General features: G+C 53.0%; 1 protein-coding gene across 1 annotated transcript in view; it reads left to right on the top strand.

The window, feature by feature from the left end:
• The first annotated feature begins 2,063 nt into the window (after window positions 1-2,063).
• The window catches only part of LOC139233062 (protein transport protein Sec16A-like), a 71,459-nt gene continuing 49,462 nt past the window's right edge, over window positions 2,064-24,060 (top strand). The window contains exons 1-3 of the mRNA XM_070863582.1: window positions 2,064-2,100; window positions 14,251-14,446; window positions 17,379-17,807. The gene's annotated coding sequence lies outside the window, so the exon portion shown is untranslated. The remainder of the gene's footprint in view (window positions 2,101-14,250; window positions 14,447-17,378; window positions 17,808-24,060) is intronic.

Raw genomic sequence — 24,060 nt, 5'->3', positions numbered from 1 at the left:
TCCACAATTGATCGTGAGCTGTAGGATCTATAATGACTGAGACACAGGGAGATGTAGCCCCAGCGAAGGTCCCCTCCACCTCTGGCGCACCGTGGCGACAGTGCGATCAGTATTTCCAAGGTGTGAGAGTGTGGAGGTCGAGGGGGAGAGGTCGTGCAGGGGAAGGTCATGCATTTGTACCGAGTGGGTTGGGACTGATGTGAGTGGCATGTGGAGATGGCAGTACACAGAATTGCAGAGTGTCCAGCTGGGAAACAGGCCATTCGGTCCCACTGCTCCGTGCCGGGGTTGATGCTCTACACCAGACTCCTCTCTCCCCTCCTCATCATCTCACTCCATCACCATACCCTTCTGTTCCTTTCTCCCTCGTGTGTTTATCCAGCTTCCCCTTAAATGCATCGATACTATTCACCTCAACCCCTCCCTGTGGCAGCGAGTTCCACATTCTCACCCCTCTCTGGGTAAAGAAGCTTCTCCTGAATTCCCCGTTGGGTTTATTAGTGACAGCCTTATATTGATGGCCTCTAGATCAGGGCTCCCCCTCAAGTTTTTAAAAATATTCATTCACAGGATGTGGGCATTGCTGGCAAGGCCGACATTTATTGCCCATCCCTAATCGCCCTCGACAACTGAGTGTCTTGCTGGGCCATTAAGAGTCAAGCACCTTGCTGTGGGCCTGGAGTCACCTATAGGCCCAGACCGGGTAAGGGCGGCAGATTTCCCTCCCTAAAGGGACATTAGTGAACCAGATGGGTTTTTAGGACAATCCGGTAGTTTCATGGTCATTATTACTGACTGGCTTTTATTGCAGATTTATTTAATGAATTGAATTTAAATTCCCCAGCTGCCATGGTGAGATTTGAACTTGTGTCTGTAGATCAGCAGTCTGGGCCTCTGAATTACCGGTCCAGTGACATAACCACTATGTTACCGTCCTCAAGTAGAAACAGCTTCTCTACGCTGACCCTGTCGATACCAGTGTGTTGGAACGAGGAGAGGAGTTGGTGAAGGGGGATTGAATGGCCAAGTATCATCATAGGCATCGGAATCGAGGGAGACTTGCTTCCACTCTAACAGAGAGTTCTCAGGTGGCTGAACAGTCCAATACGGGAATTACAGTCTCTGTCCTGGGTGGGACAGACAGTGGTTGGGGGAAGGGGAGGGTGGGGAGTCTGGTTTGCCGCACGCTCCTTCCGCTGCCTGCGCCTGGTTTCTGCACGCTCTCGGCGACGAGACTCGAGGTGCTCAGCGCCCTCCCGGATGCACCTCCTCCACTGAGGGCGGACTGGTCTTTGGGCCAGGGACTCCCAGGTGTCGGTGGGGATGTTGCACTTTATCAGGGAGGCTGTGACGGTGTCCTTGAGTGTTTTGAGGGTCTGGGATCGGTCCAGCACCTTGGTTGTGGTCACAAAGACTATCACGGCCCCTCTGTCCAGGGCTCCATGTTGTGGATTGGTTGGAAATGTTCCTCAATGTTTGATCACATGACCATTTCATCACATGACTTGCACCGTGTGACATCAGCATTTTTAAAAACTTTTTTTCGTTCTCGGGATGTGGGCTTCGCTGACAAGGCCGGCATTTATTGCCCATCCCTAATTGCCCCTTGAGAAGGTGGTGGTGAGCCGCCTTCTTGAACCGCTGCAGTCCGTGTGGTGAAGGTGCTCCCACAGTGCTGTTAGGGAGGGAGTTCCAGGATTGTGACCCAGCGACGATGAAGGAACGGCCGATATATTTCCCAGTCGGGATGGTGTGTGACTGGGAGGGGAACGTGGAGGTGGTGGTGTTCCCATGCACCTGCTGCCCTTGTCCTTCTAGGGGGCAGAGGTCGCGGGTTTGGGAGGTGCTGCCGAAGAAGCCTTGGCGAGTTGCTGCAGTGCATCTTGTAGATGGTACATACTGCAGCCAGGGGGCGCCGGTGGTGGAGGGAGTGAATGTTGGAGGTGGTGGATGGGGAGCCAATCAAGCGGCTGCTTTGTCCTGGATGGTGGTGAGCCTCGAGTGTTGTTGGAGCTGCACCATCCAGGCAAGTGGAGAGTGTTCCCTCACACTCCTGACTTGTGTCTTGTAGATGGTGGCGAGGCTTTGGGGAGTCAGGAGGTGAGTTTACCGTACAACGGTTGTGTCCCCTGTAGTTCAGAATCTTTTTTTGTGGTTTGATGATAGCAGCTGTTGTGTGAGACGTTCCTGCAGGCAGCAGCCTTGTGAGTAGCAGGAGAGGAAGAAATATAAACAGACTTGTATTTGTATAGCGTTTTCTCAACCTCAGGACTTCCCAAAGCGCTTTACAGCCAATGAAGTAATTTTTTGGAGTGTAGTCACTGTTGTAATGTAGAAAACGCGGCAGACAATTTGCGCACAGCAAGCTCCCACAAACAGCAATGACCAGATAATTTGTTTTTAGCGATGTTAGTTGAGGGATAAATATTGATTAGGACACTGGGGAGAACTCCCCTGCTCTTCTTCCAAATAGTGACTGTGGGATCTTTATGTCCAGCTGAGAGGGCAGACGGGGCCTCTTAACGTCTCATCCAAAAGACGGCACCTCCGACAGTGCAGCACTCCCTCAGTAGTGCCCCTCCGACAGTGCAGCGCTACCTCAGTACCGCCCCTCCGACAGTGCAGCGCTCCCTCAGTACTGCCCTTCCGACAGTGCGGCACTCCCTCAGTACTGCCCCTCCGACAGTGCAGTGCTCCCTCAGCACTGTCCCTCCGACAGTGCGGCACTCCCTCAGTACTGCCCCTCCGACAGTGCGGCACTCCCTCAGTACTGCCCCTCCGACAGTGCAGCAGAGGTTCCCTCAGTACTGCCCCTCCGACAGTGCGGCACTCCCTCAGTACTGCCCCTCCGACAGTGCGGCACTCCCTCAGTACTGCCCCTCTGACAATGCAGCGCTCCCTCAGTACTGCCCCTCCGACAGTGCAGCACTCCCTCAGTACTGCCCCTCCGACAGTGCGGCGTTCCCTCAATACTGCCCCTCCGACAGTGCAGCACTCCCTCAATACTGCCCCTCCGACATTGCGCACTCCCTCAGTACTGCCCCTCTGACAATGCAGTGCTCTCTCAGTACTGCCCCTCCGACAGTGCGGCGCTCCCTCAGTACTGCCCCTCCGACAGTGCAGCGCTCCCTCAGTACTGCCCCTCCGACAGTGCGGCACTCCCTCAGTACTGCCCCTCTGACAATGCAGCGCTCCCTCAGTACTGCCCCTCCGACAGTGCAGCACTCCCTCAGTACTGCCCCTCCGACAGTGCGGCGCTCCCTCAGTACTGTCCCTCCGACAGTGCGGCGCTCCCTCAGTACTGTCCCTCCGACAGTGCGGCGCTCCCTCAGTACTGTCCCTCCGACAGTGCAGCACTCCCTCAGTACTGCCCCTCCGACAGTGCAGCACTCCCTCAGTACTGCCCCTCCGACAGTGCAGCGCTCCCTCAGTACTGCCCCTCCGACAGTACAGCACTCCCTCAGTACTGCCCCTCCGACCGTGAAGCCACTCAGAGTCGAGTGTACCACAGCTGACACGTAGGTGAGGAAACCGAGAGTGGGGGAGCGATTCATGGGGTCAGTGGGGTGGGGCGGGGGAACCAGAGGTGGATGGAAGTTCGATTGCACCAGTAACTAATAGCAATGCTGGTTAACATTCAGGTTCCCCGCATAACGAAAAGTAAGATAATAACTCACTCATAGTTTACATGCAAATGGTAGTAACAGATGTAATGCCCCGCTACCCTACCTGTAACAAGTTGTAATCCTATAACCCGCTGATATTCATAGAATCATAGAAATTTACAGCACGGAAGGAGGCCATTCGGCCCATCGTGTCCGCACCGACCAACAAAGAGCTACCCAGCCTAATCCCACTTCCCAGCTCTTGGTCCGTAGCCCTGTAGGTTACGGCACTTCAGGTGCTCATCCAGGTACTTTTTAAATGTGGTGAGGGTTTCTGCCTCTACCACCCTTTCAGGCCGTGAGTTCCAGACCCCCTCCACCCTCTGGGTGAAGACATTTCTCCTCAAATCCCCTCTAAAACTCCTACCAATTACTTTACATCTATTGCTCCCTGGCTGTTGACCCCTCTGCTAAGGGAAATAGGTCCTTCCTATCCACTCTATCCAGGCCCCTCATCATTTTATACACCTCAATTAAATCTCCCCTCAGCCTCCTCTGTTCCAAAGCAAACAACCCCAGCCTCTCCAATCTTTCCTCATAGCTAAAATTCTCCAGTCCAGGCAACATCCTCGTTAATCTCCTCTAACTTCTCCAGTGCAATCACATCTTTCCTGTAATGTATTTGCTTCATGGGTTCTTTGCTTAAGAATTCATAGCAGCACATCGCTATTAAGAACTAGTTGGTTTATTAGAAAAAGTTTAACAATCACACAACACATTACCAGTTCATCCACCAGGCTCACAACCACCTGCCCCAATCGTGGATCCCCCGAACCTAACTGGTTGGGGTTTTATTGAGTAGTGTAAACATCACGTGACTGGCTAAGCCACTCCCAACTCAACAGCTCTACAACTATTTTAAATTATAACTTTAAGCCAAGTGCCGCCTTTGGTAAAGGAAACTAGAACCCACAAATTAACAAATAAACCTTAAGGGAATCTCAACAAATCAAATTAAAATGTTGTTCCCTGTTGAAATGATGCACTCCACTCCCTCTGGTGCCCACCTCTCGCGGAAGGCCGCGAGCGTACCGGTGGACACCGCGTGCTCCATCTCCAAGGACACCCTGGCTCGGATGTAACCGCGGAAGAGAGGCAGGCAGTCAGGCTGAACGACCCCCTCGACCGCCCGCTGCCTGGACCGGCTGATGGCCCCCTTGGCCGTGCCAGGAGCAGTCCTACGAGGAGGCCCTCGGACCTACCCGCTCCCCTCCGCACAGGGTGCCCAAAGATCAGGAGTGTGGGACTGAAGTGCAGCCAGAATTTGAGGAGCAGCCCCTTTAAATATTGAAACAGGGGGCTGCAACCTCACACACTGAACATAGACGTGGAACACGGACTCCTCCAGACCGCAGAAATTACAGGCGGCCTGAGAGCCCTTGAACCGAATTAAAAACCGATTGCACGGGACTGCTCCATGCACCACCCTCCAGGCCAAGTCCCCAATAAACAGAGGGAGGACTCCCGCATAGAGAGCATTCCATTGGGGACCCTCACCTCCTCAGGATGGCAAAGTGGAGAGTGTGCAAGAGCAACCTGTACAGGAATCCCCTCCGCGCAGAACTGAAAGGCACAAGAGGAGATTTCCCGGAGGAGGCTCAAGTTGTGAGGCGCCGTCTCCCGAGGGAGGTTTCGGGGCTTGGCGCCAATGAGGAATTTCGTCCGGACGTGGGTCAGTTCACACGGGATACATAGAAACATAGAAAATAGGTGCAGGAGTAGGCCATTCGGCCCTTCGAGCCTGCACCGCCATTCAATGAGTTCATGGCTGAACATGCAACTTCAGTACCCCATTCCTGCTTTCTCGCCATACCCCTTGATCCCCCTAGTAGTAAGGACTTCATCTAACTCCTTTTTGAATATGTTTAGTGAATTGGCCTCAACTACTTTCTGTGGTAGAGAATTCCACAGGTTCACCACTCTCTGGGTGAAGAAGTTTCTCCTCATCTCGGTCCTAAATGGCTTCCCCCTTATCCTTAGACTGTGACCCCTGGTTCTGGACTTCCCCAACATTGGAAACATTCTTCCTGCATCTAACCTGTCTGAACCCGTCAGAATTTTAAACGTTTCTATGAGGTCCACTCTCATTCTTCTGAACTCCAGTGAATACAAGCCCAGTTGATCCAGTCTTTCTTGATAGGTCAGTCCCGCCATCCCGGGAATCAGTCTGGTGAACCTTCGCTGCACTCCCTCAACAGCAAGAATGTCCTTTCTCAGGTTAGGAGACCAAAACTGTACACAATACTCCAGGTGTGGCCTCACCAATGCCCTGTACAGCTGTAGCAACACCTCCCTGCCCCTGCCCCTGCCCCTGCCCCTGGGATCTCCCCACATGCTTGAGCCTCCTTGACACACCTAACGGAGTCAGGGCCCAGTTATTAGCGACTCGGCAAGCTCTAAACTATTTTGTTGTAAACTAATAATCAAGTGCCCCCTGATTAAAGTGGAGGGGGGAGGGGGGGGGAAGGCACACTCCAAAATCTTTTCAAGTGCCCTCTTGTTTTTTTTGGTGGGGGCACTAAGAATTATACAACTAAATTATACAAGTGCCCCCTGGCTAAAAGGAGGGGGGGCACTAAAACCGTCAAACTTAAACAAATTATACTTTAGACACTAAAGATTCAAATTAAAATTTGGTTGCCGGGGGCGATGATGCACTCCAGTCCCTCCGGTGCCCACCTCTCGCGGAAGGCCGCGAGCGTACCGGTGGACACCGCGTGCTCCATCTCCAGGGACACCCTGGCTCGGATGTAACCGCGGGAGAGAGGCAGGCAGTCGGGCTGAACGACCCCCTCGACCGCCCGCTGCCTGGACCGGCTGATGGCCCCCTTGGCCGTGCCCAGGAGCAGCCCTACGAGGAGGCCCTCGGACCGACCCGCTCCCCTCCGCACAGGGTGCCCAAAGATCAGGAGTGTGGGACTGAAGTGCAGCCAGAAATTGAGGAGCAGCCCCTTCAAATAATGGAACAGGGGCTGCAACCTCGCACATTCAATAAAAACGTGGAACACGGACTCTTCCAGACCGCAGAAATTGCAGGCGACCTGGGAGCCCGTGAACTGACTTAAAAACTTATTGCATGGGACTGCTCCGTGCACCACCCTCCAGGCCAAGTCCCCAATAAACAGTGGGAGGACTCCCGCATAGAGAGCACTCCATCGGGGACCCTCGCCTCCTCCGGACGGCAAGATGGTGCGCCATGGTGTGTGTTATATATGCAGACTGTAGCCATACTCTCTGTGTAGTCACTGTGTAGATGGAGACTTGTTACCTGATGTACTGTCACTAAGGTTTACACTGTGTATATACTATGCTGGCACCACTAGAGGGTGCAACTGGTGGAGACCGGGGTTTCCTGCCCTGGTGGCAGAGGCTGTATAAAATGGGAGCCACCATACGGCTGCCTCACTCTGGAGTTATGAATAAAGGACCAAGGTCACTACAGTTTGGGTACAACACACTGCCTCGTGGAGTCATTCAGAAGTGGATTACAGACATAATAGCATGTCTGGACGGCAGACGAGGATGGCAACGTGGAGAGTGTGCAGGAGCAGCCCGCGCAGAACTGAAAGGCACGGAGGGGATTTCCCCGAGGGGGCTCAAGTTGTGAGGCGCCGGCTCCCGAGGGAGGTTTCGGGGCTTGGCGCCGATGAGGAATTCCGTCCGGACGGGGGTCAGTTCGGACGGGATCTCCCCACGTGCTTGAGCCTCCTCGATGCACCTAACAGAGTCAGGGCCCAGAGCTGTTTTTAGCGACTCGATGGCATCGGCCGCGCGGCAGACGTCTGGCGCCATCCAGCCCGCTCCTCCGCCATCGAGCAGGTCCCTGACCCTGGTCACCTCACCAGCCACAGCCCTCTCGTCCGACTGCCACCTGAAACCTCGGTCGTGGAGGTACAGATTCCCGAGCAGCGGCTCCTGCAGGACGGCCGCCACTCCAGCCGGTGGAGAGCTGCGCCGGCCAGCTCTACAAAGCTGTGAGCATCCTCACAGGTGCATGTATTACACTGCCGTCTGGAGTGCAATCGCATCTCTCCTGTATTCACCCTGAAAATTGCACCAGGAATCCCCCCACACAGCACATGGTCAGGTCAGGCTGTCGATGCCACATTTCACAGCCCCGCTCTCTCCCCCCGACCTCCCTGGATTCTGGCTGTGTGTGAAGGTAACGAGTCAGAGCTCGGAGCCTCTCTCGGAGCCCGTCTATACTTGGAGTTCACTCGTCAGAACCGGCCGGCAGAGACCGCCCCGAATCCAGCCGCGAGATCACCCACGGGGCAGCAGGCTCAGAGTGTGGGACCACTTCTCACAGGGCACATTGTCCGAAACTCAGCTCGGCGTCAACATTACCGAACCGCTCTCTGAGCCCCCCACTCCACAAAGGAGAATTTTCATACAACGACAGAAATTGCAGCACAGAAGGAATCCACTCAGCCCCCGAGGCTGTTGCTCTGCCTGGTAACCCCAATTCCCCCAGGTCCTTTTATATTCCTGCTTCTCAAATATTTACCCCATTCGCTTTTCAATAATGCTCTAGTCTCTGCCCCAATAGCCACTTGTGGTGAAGCATCTCATGGTCTAATAGTCCTCAGTGTGAAAATCTTCTCCCTTCTCCCATCCTCTTCCAGCCAGAATCCTCACCTCCACCCCACTTCACTCCCCCTTCCCCCTCCAGAGGAAGCAAGCTGTCACTCTTTTCTTTGGGATATTCAGTTCGGGGATGTGGGCGTTGCTGGCAAGGCCAGCATTTATTGCCCATCACTAATTGATGGTGAGCTGCCATTTCAGTTAAGACACTGCTGTGAGTCTGGATTCACCTATCAGCCAGGCTGGGTCAGGATAGCAGAGTTCCTTCCCCAAGGATGTTAGTGAACCCGACGGGTCTTTAATGACAATCCAGTAGTTTCATGGTCACTGTTACTGACACTGGCTTTGTATTCCAGATTTATTTGACGGAATTTAAATTCCCAGGCTGCCGTGGTGGGATTTGAACTCACGTCACCCGATTATTCATCCAGGCATCTGGATTACTGGTCCAGTGACATAACCACAGAGTTACCGCACCCTGTTTACTCACAGAGGTCCCCAGGTTTCACGCGGCCCTTTACTGGCAAAATCAGGCTCTGCAGGAAATGTTGGTCGCCCAAAACCCCCCTCTCCCCCACCCACCCCATTCCCCAAACCCCCACCCACCCCCCCACTCCTCCACCCACCCCATTCCCCAAACCCCCACCCACCCCCCAAACCCCCACCCACCCCCCCACTCCCCCACCCACCCCCCCCACTCCTCCACCCACCCCATTCCCCAAACCCCCACCCACCCCCCCCCCACTCCCCCACTCACCCCCCCCCCACTCCTCCACCCACCCCATTCCCCAAACCCCCCACCCACCCCATTCCCCAAATCCCCACCCACCCCCCACTCCCCCACCCACCCCAATCCCCAAACCCCACCCACCCCCCACTCCCCCATCCACCCCATTCCCCAAACCCCCACCCACCCCCCCACTCCCCCACCCACCCCATTCCCCAAACCCCCACCCACCCCCCCACTCCCCCACCCACCCCATTCCCCAAACCCCCACCCACCCCCCCACTCCCCCACCCACCCCATTCCCCAAACCCCCACCCACCCCCCCACTCCCCACCCACCCCCCCACTCCCCCACCCACCCCATTCCCCAAACCCCCACCCACCCCATTCCCCAAACCCCTCTCTCCCCCACTCAACCCATTCCCCCAAACCCCCCACCCACCTCATTCCCCCGACTCCCTCTCCTGCACCCACCCCATTCCCCAAACCCCTCTCTCCCCCACTCAACCCAATCCCCCCAAACCTCCCACCCACCTACCCCATTCCCACAAACCCCCTCTCCCCTACCCAACACATTCCCCAAACTCCCACCCACCCCCCCACTCCCCCACCCACCTCATTCCCCAAACTCCTCTCCCCCACCCAACCCATTCCCCAAACCCCGTACCCCCCACCCACCTCATTCCCCCGACCCCCTCTCCTGCACCCACCCCATTCCCCAAACCCCCTCTCCCCCACCCAACCCATTCCACAAACCCCCTACCCCCTCTCCCCCACCCCCTCTCCCCCACCTCCTCTCCCCCACTCACCCCATTCCCAAACCCCCTCTCCCCACCCACCCCATTTCCCCAATACCCATCTCCTCCATCCACCCCATTTTCAGACTCCCCTCTCCCCCACTCATCCCAGTCCCCCTCTCCCCCTCTCCCCCACCCACCCCATTCCCCTGAACCCCATCTCCCCCACACAGCAGTGGGCGGCAATCAGTGGCAGTGGCTGGTAAGGCCATCAATTTCGGGCCCCTGGAGTACTGTGTATAGTTTGGGTCTCCTTACCTAAGGAAGGATATACTTGCCATAGAGGGAGTGCAACAAAGGTTCACCAGACTGATTCCTGGGATGGGGGGGATTGTCCTATGAGGAGAGATTGAGTAGACTAGGCCTATATTCTCTAGAGTTTAGAAGAATGAGAGGTGATCTCATTGAAACATACAAAATCCTTACAGGGCTTGATGGGGTGGATGCAGGGAGGATGTTTCCCCTTGGCTGGGGAGTCTAGAACCAGGGGTCACAGTCTCAGGATAAGGGGTCAGCCTTTTAGGACTGAGATGAGGAGAAACTTCTTCTTCTTCTTAGGCAGCCCCCTGGAGTTGAGGATAACTTGTTTCCACACTAATATAAGGTGACTGAAGAGCCCAATGTGGGTCCTACAGTCTCTGTCACAGGTGGGGCAGGCGGTTGTTGGAGGGACGGGTGGGTGGGGGGCTTGGGTTGCCGTGCGCCCCTTCCGCTGTTTGTGCTGGGCTTCCGCGTGCTCCCGGCGAAGAGCCTCGCGGTGTTCGGTGCCTTCCCAGATGCTTCTCCTCCACTTTGAGCGGTCTTGGGCCCGGGATTCCCTAGAGTCGGTGGGGATGTTACATTTTTTCAAGGAGGATTTGAGGATATCCTTGAAGCGTTTTCTCTGCCCCCCTGGGACTCGTTTGCCGTGATGGAGCTCGGAGTAGAGTGCTTGTTTCGGGAGTCTTGTATCAAGCATGCGGACAATGTGGCCTGCCCACCGGAGCTGGTCGAACGTGGTCAGTGCTTCGATGCTGGGGATGTTGGGCTGAGCGAGAACACTGACATTGGTCGCCTATCCTGCCAGTGGATTTGCAGGATTTTGCGGAGGCAGCATTGGTGGTACTTTTCCAGTGTTTTGAGGTGCCTACTGTACATAGTCCATGTCTCTGAAGCATATAGGAGGGTGGGTATCACCACTGCTCTGTAGACCATGAGCTTGGTGCTGGGTTTGAGATCCTGGTCTTCAAACACTCTCTTCCTCAGGCGACCGAAGGCCTTGTTGACAGGAGGCTCCCGAGGTATGGAAAATGGTCCACGTTGTCCAGGGCCGCGCCGTGGATCTTGATAATCGGGGGGGGGGAGGGGGGGAAGCACTGTGTGGCGGGGCAGGTTGGTAGAGAACCTTTGTGTTACGGATGTTTAATGTAAGGCCCAGACTCTCGTACATTTCAGTGAAGGTGTCAACGATGGTTTGCAGTTTGACCTCCGAGTGTGCACAGACGCAAGTGTCGTCTGCATACTGTAATTTAATGACAGAGGATGGGACGACTTTGGGTCTGGACTGGAGATGACGGAGGTTGAACAATTTCCCGTTTGTCCTGTAGATTAGCTCCACTCCAGCGGGGAGCTTACTGAGGGTGAGATGGAGCATTGCAGTGAGGAGATTGAGAAGAGCGTTGGGGCGATGACACAGCCTTGCTTGACCCCGGTCCGAACGTGGATTGGGTCTGTGATGGATCCATTGGTCAGGATCACGGCCTGCATGTCATCGTGGAGCAGGCGGAGGATGGCAAGAAATTTTTGAGGACAGCCGGATTTGAGAAGGACACTCCATAATTCCTCGCAGTTGAGGCTTTTGTGAGGTCAAAGAAGGCCATGTACAGAGGTTGATGCTGCTCCCTACATTTTTGGGGGATTTGCTACGCGGTGAAGATCATGTCCGTTGTGCCTCTTAGTGGCGCAATACGCATTGCCACTCTGGGAGGAGCTCTTCAGCCACGGGGAGAAGACGATTGAGGAGAATTCTTGCGATAATTTTCCCTGTGGCAGGGAAACTCCTCTATAATTAACGCAATCGGACTTGTCACCTTCCTTGAAGATGGTCACGATTATGGAATCTCTGAAATCCTCTGGCAATGCTCTCCTCCTTCCAGATAAGAGCAATGGGGTCAGGGATTTGTGCCAAGACTACATCTCCGGTATGTTTTAGTACTTTGGCAGGGGGTCATTCTTTGGAATTCTCCACCCCAGAGACCCATGGAGGCTCAGTCGTCGAACATATTCAAGTCAGAGATCGATAGATTTTGGGATATTAACAACAACAACAACTTTTATTTATATAGTGCCTTTAACGTCGTAAAACATCCCAAGGTGCTTCACAGCAGTGTTACAAACAAAACAAATCTTGGACGGCTTAGAAGAAGGGACTGAGTGTAACGTAGACAAGTTTGCTGACGATACAAAGATGAGAGGAAAAGCAATGCGTGAAGACACAACAAATCTGCAAAAGGACATAGACAGGCTCAGTGAGTGGGCAAAAATTTGGCAGATGGAGTATAATGTTGGAAAGTGTGAGGTCATGCACTTTGGCAGAAAAAAAATCAAAGAGCAAGTTATTATTTGAATGGAGAATGATTGCAAAGTGCCGCAGTACAGTGAGACCTAGGGTTACTTGTGCATGAACACAAAAGGATAGTATGCAGGTACAACAAGTGATCAGGAAGGCCAATGGTATCTTGGCCTTTATTGCAAAGGGGATGGAGTATAAAAACAGGGAGGTCTTGCTGCAGCTATATAAGGTATTGGTGAGGCCACACCTGGAGTACTGCGTGCAGTTTTGCTTTCCATATTTAAGAAAGGATATACTTGCTTTGGAGGCAGTTCAGAGAAGGTTCACTCGGTTGATTCCGGGGATGAGGGGGTTGACTTATGAGGAAAGGTTGAGTAGGTTGGGCCTCTACTCATTGGAGTTCAGAAGAATGAGAGGTGATCTCATCGAAAAGTATAAGATTATGAGGGGGCTTGACAAAGTGGATGCAGAGAGGATGTTTCCACTGATGGGGGAGACTAGAACTAGGGGGCATGGTCTTAGAATAAGGGGCCGCCCATTTAAAACAGATGAGGAGAAATTTCTTCTCTCAGAGGGTTGTAAATCTGTGGAATTCGCTGCCTCAGAAAGCTGTGGAAGCCGGGTCATTGAATAAATTTAAGACAGAAATAGATAGTTTCTTAAACGATAAGGGGATAAGGGGTTATGGGGAGTGGGCGGGGAAGTGGAGCTGAGTCCATGATCAGATCAGCCATGATCTTATTGAATGGCGGAGCAGGCTCGAGAGGCCGTATGGCCGACTCCTGCTCCTATTTCTTATGTTCTTATGTTAAATAAATTTGACACTGAGCCATATAAAAAGAAATTAGCGCAGTGACCAAAAGCTTGGTCAAAGAGGTAGGTTTTAAGGAACGTTTTAAAGAAGGAGAGAGAGGTAGAGAGGCGGAGAGGTTTAGGGAGGGAGTTCCAGAGCTTGGAGCCCAGGCAGCTGAAGGCACGGCCACCGATGGTGGAGCGATTATAATCAGGGATGCTCAAGAGGGCAGAGTTAGAGGAGCGCAGATATATCGGAGGGTTGTGAGGCTGAAATAAATTACAGAGATAGGGAGGGGCGAGGCTATGGAGGGGTTTGTAAACTAGAATTTTGAGACTTAAGGGAATCAAGGAATTATTGGGAAAGTGCTGGAAAGTGGAGTTGAGGTCGAAGATCAGCCATGATCTTATTGAATGGCGGAGCAGGCTCGAGGGCCGAATGGCCTACTCCGTGAGGCCATGGAGGGATTTGAAAACAAGGATGAGAATTTTAAAATGTCCTCCTTTTTACAGACTCATTGACCAGATTTCCTGATTTACCTTATCAAACCCCCTGAGAATGTTGTACTGCTCTATCAGATTTCAGTTTGCCACCTTTGAAAGAATAATTTCAAAATTATGATGGGTTTTTGATCGGGTAGATCGGGAGAAAGTGTTTGCACTGGCAGGAGAATCGGTAACCAGAGGACGGAGATTTAAGGGAAGGTGAGGAGAATGTGTTTAACGCAGCGAGCTGTTGTGATCGCGAATGCGCTGCCTGAAAGGGCGGTGGGAGCAGATTCAATAGTAACTTTCAAACCGGGAATTGGATAAATAGTTGAAAAGGAGACATGGGCAGTGATTTTTCTGGAGGGGGAAGGAGCGGGGGATGGCACTTTCCAAAGAGCCAGCGCAGGAACGATGGGCTGAATGGCCTCCCTGCGCGCTGTGTGATTCCGTGACGCGGTCCCTTTAAGAGGCCGGACTTCACTTCGGCAATTTCCGTCAAAGAAATCCGAAGCTTTCAACCTTCTTCTTTCAAAACACGCACTACATTTATAAATAGAAAATCTAAATATAAAAATAACTGATTCAATAACGGCGATTAAATTTGTGCAGCTGTGGAGATAAATAAATATCTATTTTAAAAATAAAGGATGAGCGTGCGCCGCTTGGGGAGGTGACGTCATGACGCAGGTCGGCAGGTGACGTCAGGATGTACACGTCGCCGATTGGCGGCTGAAGATGGCGGCCGGAGCCCGCTGACTCCCCGTCCCGGACACCGAGAGAGAGAGAGAGAGAGAGAGAGAGCCCGGACACAGCCCAGGAGAGGGAGTCGGAGGCCGCGCCAGGTCAGGCCACCCGCTCCCGGTGAGGGAGGCGGCGGGGGAGGGCGAGCCGGTGAGGGCAGGCCTGCCCCCGGGGGCGGGGGGGAGCAGGGTCCGGGGCCCGGGGTGTGCGGGAAGCCGAGGCCGCTGGAGGGGTGTCAGGCTGTTGGGGGGTGGGGGTGGGGATGTAAGTAATGGGATGGAGGTTTGGGGGTACGTGTTGTGGGGTGATGTAAGTAACGGGGTGAGGAGCGGAGTGTTGGGGGTGAGGGGTAAGGAGCGGGGTGAGGAGCGGAGTGTTGGGGGTGAGGGGTAAGGTGGGGGTGAGGAGCGGAGTGTTGGGGGTGAGGGGAAGTTGAGGGGGGTGTAAGGTGAGGGTGAGTTGGAGGTGATGTAAGTAGTAGTGGGTGAGGGGGTTGGGGTGAGGGGGAAGTTGTGGGTTGAGTGTTGGAGGTGACGGTGTGTTGGGGGTGATGTAAGTAATTGGGTGAGGGGCGGAGTGTTGGGGGTGAGGGGCGGAGTGTTGGGGGTGAGGGGCGGAGTGTTGGGGGTGAGGAGCAGAGTGTTGGGGGTGAGGGGCGGAGTGTTGGGGGTGAGGAGCAGAGCGTTGGGGGTGAGGGGTAAGGTGGGTATGAGGAGCGGAGTGTTGGGGTGAGGGGTAAGGTGAGGGTGAGGAGCGGAGTGGTGGGGGTGAGGGGTAAGGTGGGGGTGAGGGGTAAGGTGGGGGTGAGGGGTAAGGTGGGGGTGAGGAGCGGAGTGTTGGGGTGAGGGGTAAGGTGAGGGTGAGGAGCGGAGTGTTGGGGTGAGGGGTAAGGTGAGGGTGAGGAGCGGAGTGGTGGGGGTGAGGAGCGGAGTGTTGGGGTGAGGGGTAAGGTGAGGGTGAGGAGCAGAGTGTTGGGGTGAGGGGTAAGGTGGGGGTGAGGGGTAAGGTGGGGGTGAGGAGCGGAGTGTTGGGGTGAGGGGTAAGGTGGGGGTGAGGAGCGGAGTGGTGGGGGTGAGGAGCGGAGTGTTGGGGGTGAGGGGTAAGGTGAGGGTGAGTTGGAGCTGCAGTTTGTGGCGGTTGGGGGGCTAAACTCGGCTGGGGTCTCTCGAGAAAAGGGCTCTAAGGGATGGTCGGGGCTGGGGTGAGTGGCTGCAGGCTGGTGTTATGGGGGGAGCCCCAATTTCCTCCTCCTCGGAATCCTTTAATCCCATTTTGTTCCACACTTAATTATTTCAAAATATCTCCCCTTTTGCCTTATTTGTTCCACAGACAGCAATTGTACCCTGTCCATCCGCACTGAGCGATGAGCCTTTGAGGGGCACAGCTTTTTAATGGCACTCATGCTGACGGAGTGCCACACTGTGAGGTTCCATCTTTCGGATGAAACGTTAAACCCCGTCCGCTCTCTCGGGTGGATGTAAAAGATCCCATGGCACTATTTCGAAGAGCAGGGGAGTTATCCCCAATGTCCTGGCCAATATTTATCCCTTAACTAACATCCCTCATCAATCATTGAATTAGGAGGTCCAGTGTCACTTGTTTTTCCCCCATCCACTACCTGGTTAAACATCCTACAAATATAAACCAGGGCTTCTATGAACAAAATTGATGTTGTGGAACAAGGAAGTTGGAACCAATGCAGGTAAAGGGAGTCAAGCCACAGACCAGCCATGATCTAACGGGGTCGAGGGGGCTGAAAGGCCCACTTCTGCTGTGTTCCAAACCGCAAGTCTGCTGTGCCTGTGAAGCAGTGGGCGGGGGAGTTTATTGGGTGAAATTTTGATCAGTGGGGGCGAGGAATTCCCAACGCATTTCACGCTCGGCGAAAGGTATGCGGTGTCTCGATGCTTTTGGTTTGTGGACCTTTGCTGAACACTGAGCCGTGTTGGATTTAAGTGAGTGTCGAGTGCCCTCTGACACCTCACACACGTGTTTAGTTGGTAGCCCAGTGTTCAAGCCCGCCCGATGCAGCAGAGTCAGCTGGGAGCAGGAAACTTGTCTCTGCATTTTGTCACTTGTAGTTCCCTAACTCTCAGCACAGACTGTATTCTCCTGCTCTGCTTGCCTCACTCAGTACCATAAAATCAGGGCATTTATTTCATTAAAGGAAGACAGACTTACATCTTTCACCACCTTGGGACGTCCCAAAGCGCTCTACAGCCAATGAAGTACTTTTTTGAAATGTAGTCACTGTTGTAATGTGGGAAAAGCACAGCAAGCTCCCACAAACAGCAACGTGATAGTGACTAGATCATCTGTTTGTGATGTTGGTTGAGAGATAAGCTTCCATAACCAGTAGGCTACTGTCCCCCTAACTGTTCAGCTTGCCCCGAGACAGAATTCGTGTAAAGAAAGAATTTGTATTTCAATAACTTTCATGGCCTCCAGACATCCCAAAGTGCTTTACAGCCAATTAAGTATTATTTTGAAGTGCCGTCACTGCTGTCTTGGCTGCCTGTGTCCTGATTTGCACTGTCCCGCTCACCCATCACCCCTTGTGCTCGCTGACCTACATTGGCTCCCGGTTCAGCAACGCCTCGATTTTAAAATTCTCATCCTTGCTTACAAATCCCTCCATGGCTCCGCCCCTCCCTATCTCTGTAATCTCCTCCAGCCCCACAACCCCTGAGATGTCTACGCTCCTCTAATTCTGCCCTCTTGACCATCCCTGATTATAATCGCTCAACCATCGGTGGCCGTGCCTTCTGTTGCCTGGGCCCCAAGCTCTGGAACTCCCTCCCTAAACCTCTCCGCCTCTCTACCTCTCTTTCCTCCTTCAAGACGCTCCTTAAAACCGACCTCTTTGACCTGCCCTAATTTCTATTTGTGTGGCTCGGTTTTAAATCTCCTAATACTCCTGTCAAGCGCCTTGGGGCGTTTCACTATGTTAAAGGCGCTATATAAATACAAGTTGTTGTAATGTAGGAAACGCAGCAAGATCCCACAAGAGCGATGTTCTTTGTTTCCCCTCAGTGTACTTCCTCAAAAGTGTCTTCGGCGCCCTCTTCTAAATCCCGGTCACTTCCGGATCCCTTCCCCGTGTTGCCAGGAATGTGGAGTCTGCCTGCCTGTGGCTGGGAGTGTTAATAGACTAAGGAGGAACTGTTGGTGGATGACACGAGTGGGCAGAGACAAGTGGAGAGATCTGAATCCAGCCACCACAGGAAGGATGTCAAGGCCTCGGAGAGGGTGCGGAGGAGATTTCCTCGAATGGCGCCACATTGAAGGAGTTCAGTGATGTGGAGAGACTGCAGAAGCTGGGGTTGTTCTCCTTGGAGCAGAGATGGTTAAGAGGAGATTTGATAGAGGTGTTCGAAATCATGAAGGGTTTTGATCGAGTAAATCAGGACAGACTGTTCCCAGTGGCAGGAGGTTTCGGTAACCAGAGGAGACAGATTTAAGGTGATTGGCAAAAGAACCAGAGGGGTAGATGAGAATGTTTCTACGCAGCGAGTTGTTGTGATCTGAAAGGGTGCTGGAAGCAGATTCAATAGTAACTTTCAGAAGGAAATTGTATAAATACTTGAAAAGGAAACGTTTGCAGGGCTATGGGGAAAGAGCAGGGGGAGCGGGATTGACTGAATAGCTCTTTTACAGAGCCGGCATAGGCACGATGGGCCGAATGGTCTCCTGTGTATGATTCTATGCTGCCTGGCACATTATAGCTCACTGAGGGAGTCTTTGTACAGCCAAGGTGTGACTGCAGTTAGAGTGGGAATAAGCACATCTGTCGTATCTAAACATTGCTGGCCTCTTTCCAGAAGATGCCGGCAGGATTGCGAGAGCAGGGTTTGCCGAAAGGCTGCAACAGGTATTCTACGTAGCCAAAACCCAGCGCACCTTGAAAATAGCCTGGTTTTGACTATAATCAATCTCTGTCGCTGAGTCTCCCAACAGACCCAGGCACGAGGTGAGGAAAACCCCCAGTGATGGCGAGCTTTGGGATGCAGAGGTCCTGTTTCTCCCGAGCCCGCTACACTCATCGCTCATCTCTCATTACTCAGATACTGTGTCCCCAAAGTGTTGTTTCAGATGTTGCTGGCTCCGTTTATTTTAGTGGGAGGTACCCTGTTTGTATTTGAGGACATAGTCTGCCCCTTCACTCTAGGAGAGCTCCTCCGTATCTAACTGGATCACTTCATCCTGGTGTATGTACACACACACGCACGCACTCCATCTGTGCTGGGGGTGTTTACTGGCTGAGTTACACGCCAGGATATCCGGCTTGCCAGCACTGTGTGTTAAATGGGCCAGGGTGGCCTTAGCTCATGTCCCAATGCACCTGTCAGCTACAGCCCTTGATTATTATTGGAGCAGCTGCCAGCTTCAGTCCCTGGTCTCTGTAGCAGAGTGGGAGCAGGCTTAGGCTATGCTTGGCTTCAGCTGTCCCTGAGCAAGGGGAGAGATCAGGGTTCCTGCTCCTGATCACTATCCAGTGATGGGGTGGTAAACGGATGAGTCTTGGGGGGGGGGGGGGGGGTGACAGAGGGGTTTAGGAGTGAGGTACGGGTAGCGGAGGGGTTTAGGAGTGAGGTACGGGTAGCGGAGGGGTTTAGGAGTGAGGTACGGGTAGCGGAGGGGTTTAGGAGTGAGGTACGGGTAGCGGAGGGGTTTAGGAGTGAGGTACGGGAGGGGGGTGGCGGAGGGGTTTAGGAGTGAGGTACGGGTGGCGGAGGGGTTTAGGAGTGAGGTACGGGTGGCGGAGGGGTTTAGGAGTGAGGTACGGGTGGCGGAGGGGTTTAGGAGTGAGGTACGGGTAGCGGAGGGGTTTAGGAGTGAGGTACGGGGAGGGAGGTGGCGGAGAGGTTTAGGAGTGAGGTACGGGTGGCGGGGTAGCGGAGGGGTTTAGGAGTGAGGTACGGGGGGGGGTGGCGGAGGGGTTTAGGCGTGAGGTACGGGTAGCGGAGGGGTTTAGGAGTGAGGTACGGGTAGCGGAGGGGTTTAGGAGTGAGGTACGGGTAGCGGAGGCGTTTAGGAGTGAGGTACGGGTAGCGGAGGGGTTTAGGAGTGAGGTACGGGTAGTGGAGGGGTTTAGGAGTGAGGTACGGGGGGGTGGCGGAGGGGTTTAGGAGTGAGGTACGGGTGGCGGAGGGGTTTAGGAGTGAGGTACGGGGAGGGGGTGGCGGAGGGGTTTAGGAGTGAGGTACGGTTGGCGGAGGGGTTTAGGAGTGAGGTACGGGTAGCGGAGGGGTTTAGGAGTGAGGTACGGGGGGGGTGGCGGAGGGGTTTAGGAGTGAGGTACGGGTGGCGGGGTAGCGGAGGGGTTTAGGAGTGAGGTACGGGGAGGGGGAGCAAGAAGCTCTATCCCGGGTCGATATTTTCAGGACGAGAGGAAAGACTGTTGGTCTACCCAGTTGTCATTGACACTCGGCTGCCCGTGTCCGAACTCGCACCAAGTCCCGCTCACCCATCACCCCGTGCTCACCGACCGACATTGGCTCCCCGTTAAGCAACGCCTTGATTTCAAAATACTCATCCTTGTTTTCAAATCCCTCCATGGCCTCCTCACCCCTCCCTATCGCTGTAATCTCCTCCAGCCCCACAACCCCCCTGCGATGTCTGCGCTCCTCTAATTCTGCCGTCTTGAGCATCCCTGATTGTAATCGTCCACCATCAGTGGCCGTGCCTTCTGTTGCCTGGGCCCCGAGCTCTGGAACTCCCTCCCTAAACCTCTCCACCTCTCTTTCCTCCTTCAAGACTCTCCTTAAAATCTACCTCTCTGACCAAGCTTTTGGTCACCTGCACTAATTTCTACTAGTGCGGCTCGGTGTCAAATTTTAATCGCATAATATTCCTGTGAAACGCCTTGGGACGTTTCACTATGTTAAAGGCGCTACATAAATACAAGTTGTTGCAGTTGATTCTGAATTCTGTGCCTTCCCACGTCACGTCCCGGGCAGGTTACCGGTGCTCGAACACTGCAGCGTCGGGAATATGGGCAGGAGGCAGTGCTGGGCCAGTGTGGAGCTGCTCACAGGCAGATGAGTGGTTGCGGGGATTCCCAGAGGTTCAAAGGTTAGGCATTCCCTGCTGCGTAAGCTGGACTGTGTTATTGTAGTGCAGGTTAAAAAAAAAAGATAGCGTGCTCTAAAGTCCAGGGGAGAGGGCAGGAAAGTGGAGTTGAGGCCAAGATCAGATCAGTCATGATCATATTGAATGGCGGAGTCAAATGGCCTACTCCTGCTCCTATTTCTTATGTTCCTAAAATGAAAGAAAGAGTTGCATTTATATAGCAGCTTTTACAGCTTCAGGACATCCAAAAGTAGTTTGCAGTTAATTAAGTACTTTTGAAGTGTTGTAAACATGGCAGCAAATTTGCCCACAGCAAGCTCCCACAAACTACAATGAAATAAATATCCAGATAATCTGATTTAAATGTTGGTTGAAGGATAAATATTGGCCAGCACCCTGGAGTGAACTCCCTTACTCAGGGAGTGGTTAACCTGTGGAATTATCTACCGCAGAAAGTTGTTGAGGCCAATTCGTTAGATATATTCAAAAGGGAGTTAGATATGGCCCTTACGGCCTAAGAGATCAAGGGGTATGGAGAGAAAGCAGGAAAGGGGTACTGAGGTTGAATGATCAGCCATGATCTTATTGAATGGCGGTGCAGGCTCGAAGGGCCGAATGGCCTACTCCTGCACCTATTTTCTATGTTTCTTCAAATAGTGCCGCGGGAGCTTTTGCATCACTTGAGAGGGCCTCAGCTTAACATCTCATCCGAGAGATGGAACCACCGACAGTGCGGTGCTCCCTCGGGGCTGCCCCCCCCCCCACCCTCCCACGGTGCTCCCTCGGGGCTGCCCCCCCCTCCGCCGGCGTGGCGCTCCCTCGGTAATGCACTGGGAGTGTCAGCCTGGATTGTGGGCTCAAGCCTCTGGAGTGGGACATGAATCCATGAGCTAACTCGGGAGAGTGTGCTACCCACTGAGCCATGGCTGACTCTTGAAAATGAAGAGGTTATCAGTGCTTAATGTGACACAAGCCATCTGACAGCTGCCTCGACTGTGGTGTGTGACATCTTAGAAGCTGAAATTCAATGCAGAACAGTGTGAGCTGATACATTTGGGTAGGGAGACTGAGGAGAGACATAAGAAATAGGAGTAGGCCATTTGGCCCCTCGAGCCTGCTCCGCCATTCAATACGACCATGGCTGATCTGATCTTGGCCTCAACTCCACTTCCCTGCCCGCTACCCATAACCCTCGACTCGTTTTGACAAAACAACCTAAATGATACCATTTTAAAGGTGGGTGCAAGAACAGGAAATGTTCAGTTCATAAAGCATACGAGATCCTGCACTTTATAAATAGAGGCAGAGAGTCCAAACACCAGGAAGTTATGATGAACCTGAATAAATCACTGGTTAGGCCCCAGCTGTATTGTGTCCAATTCTGGGCACCGCACTGTAGGAAGAATGAGAAGGCCTTGGAGAGGGTGCAGAAAAGATTTACGAGAATGGTTCCAGGGATGAAGGACTTCAGTGACGGGGATAGACTGGAGAAGCTGGGGTTGTTCTCCTTCGAGTAGAGAAGGTTGAGAGGAGATTTGATCGAGGTGTTCAAAATCATGAGGGGTCTGGACAGAGTAGAGGGAGAGAAACTGTTCCCATAAGTGGAAGGGTCGAGAACCAGAGGACACAGATTTAAGTTGACTGGCAGAAGAACCAGAGGCGACATGAGGAAAAACTTTTTTACAAGTGGTTAGGATCTGGAACGCGCTGCCTGAAACGGCGCTGGAAGCAGATTCAATAATAACTTTCAAAAGGGGAATTGGATAAATACTTGAAGGAGAAAAAATTGCAGGGATACGGGGAAAGAGCAGGGGAGTGGGACTAACTGGATTGCTCTTCGAAAGCCAGCGCAGACTCGATGGTCTGGACGGCATCCTCCTGGGCTGCACTATTCTACGATTAGCCCAATACGACGCTGATGTTGCTTGGAGAGTGCTGTAGCTGAAGAGATTGATTGCGTCATGTAGCACACAGCGTGAAGTCCTGTTGTTTGGTCCGTGTCTTGTTTTGAAGGTGCTGATTTGTGAGAGTGTAGCTGTTCTTCATTGTGTGAGCTTGGAGTGTTGGCGGGCTTCTCGGCTGCAGCGAGCATCACCGCTGAACTCGACCCTGTCCTCGCCAGTCCATGTGAGCAGATCCAAAGGTAGTGACCAGGCCCCGGGTACCCTGGCTGTTGCTTCCCTCCCAACAAACAAACAAACCCAAGACCAGTCTATCTAAAAAGGCTAACTGAGCACCGGGATTTATTTCCGAGGGTACAGAATTCAAATATAGTGAAGTTACGTTAATCTTGTATAGGACCCTTGGAGCACTGTATACGGTTCTGGCCTACATACTGTAAAAAGGACATAGAAGCAGTGGGGAAAGTGCAAAAGAGATTTACAAGGATGATACCAGAACTGAGATTACAACTATTGGGAAAGATTGAACAGGTTGGGTCTTTTGTCTTTAGAAACGAGGCAACCCGATAGAGGTCTTCAAAATTCTGATTTGGGTTGGACAGAATAGATGTGAAAAGAAACAGAAAGACTTGCATTTGTATAGCGCCTTTCACGACCACCGGATGTCTCAAAGCGCTTCACAGCCAATGAAGTACTTTTGGTGTGTAGTCACTGTGCTAACGTGGGAAACGCGGCAGGCAATTTGTGCACAGCAAGCTCCCACAGTCAGCACTGAGATAATGACCAGATCATCTTTTTTTCTTTGTTATGTTGATTGAAGGATAAATATTGGCCAGGACACCGGGGATTACTCCCCTGCTGTTCTTCGAAATCGTGCCGTGGGATCTTTTACGTCCACCTGAGAGAGCAGGTTTAACATCTCATCTGAAAGACGGCCCCTCCGACAGTGTAGCGCTCCCTCAGCGTGGCCTCCCCCTCGGCACTGCACTGGAGTGTCAGCCTAGATTTATCTGCGCAAGTTCCTGGGGTGGGACTTGAACCCACAACCTTCTGGCTCAGAGGCGAGTGTGCTGCCCACTGAACCACGGCTGACACTGGAGAGAATGTTTCCACTTGTAGGAGAATCCAAAACTAGAGGCCGTGAATATAAGATAGTCACTTATAAATCCAATAGGGAAATAAGGAGAAATGTCTTTACCCAGAGAATATGGATCTCACTACCACAGGGAGTGGTTGAGGCAAATAGCCTAGATGCTTTCTGAAGCAAACTGGACCAGTACTGTAGAGAGAATCATAGAATAGTACAGCACAGAAGGAGGTCATTCCATCCATCGTGCTGCACCGGCACTTTCGAAGAGCAATCCAGTTTGCCCCATTTGCGGTGAGAGAAAAGAGACTACCAGGATAGGCTGAAAGGCTGAGATGAGGCAGATGGAATGGAAGGAGACTCGTGTGGGATATAAACACCAGCATCGGCTCATTGGGCCGAATGGCCTGTTTCTCTGCTGTATGTTGTGTGTATCTCATTCATATTTTCAAATCCCTCCATGGCCTTGCCTCTCCCTATCTCTGTAAACTCCTCCAGCCCCACAATCCTCCGTGATCTCTCCGCTCCTCTAATTCTGCCCTCTTGCACATGCCCAGTTTTAATCATCATCATCGGCAGCCCCTTGAAATCGAGGATGACTTGCTTCCACTCTAAAAGTGAGTTTTCAGATGACTGTACAGTCCAATACGGGAAT

This window comes from Pristiophorus japonicus, chromosome 20 (assembly GCF_044704955.1).
Source record: "Pristiophorus japonicus isolate sPriJap1 chromosome 20, sPriJap1.hap1, whole genome shotgun sequence".
Taxonomy (NCBI): Eukaryota; Metazoa; Chordata; class Chondrichthyes; family Pristiophoridae; genus Pristiophorus; species Pristiophorus japonicus.
The sequence above is the reverse complement of the archived record's forward strand: the minus strand, read 5'-3'. Positions and strand labels throughout refer to the sequence as shown.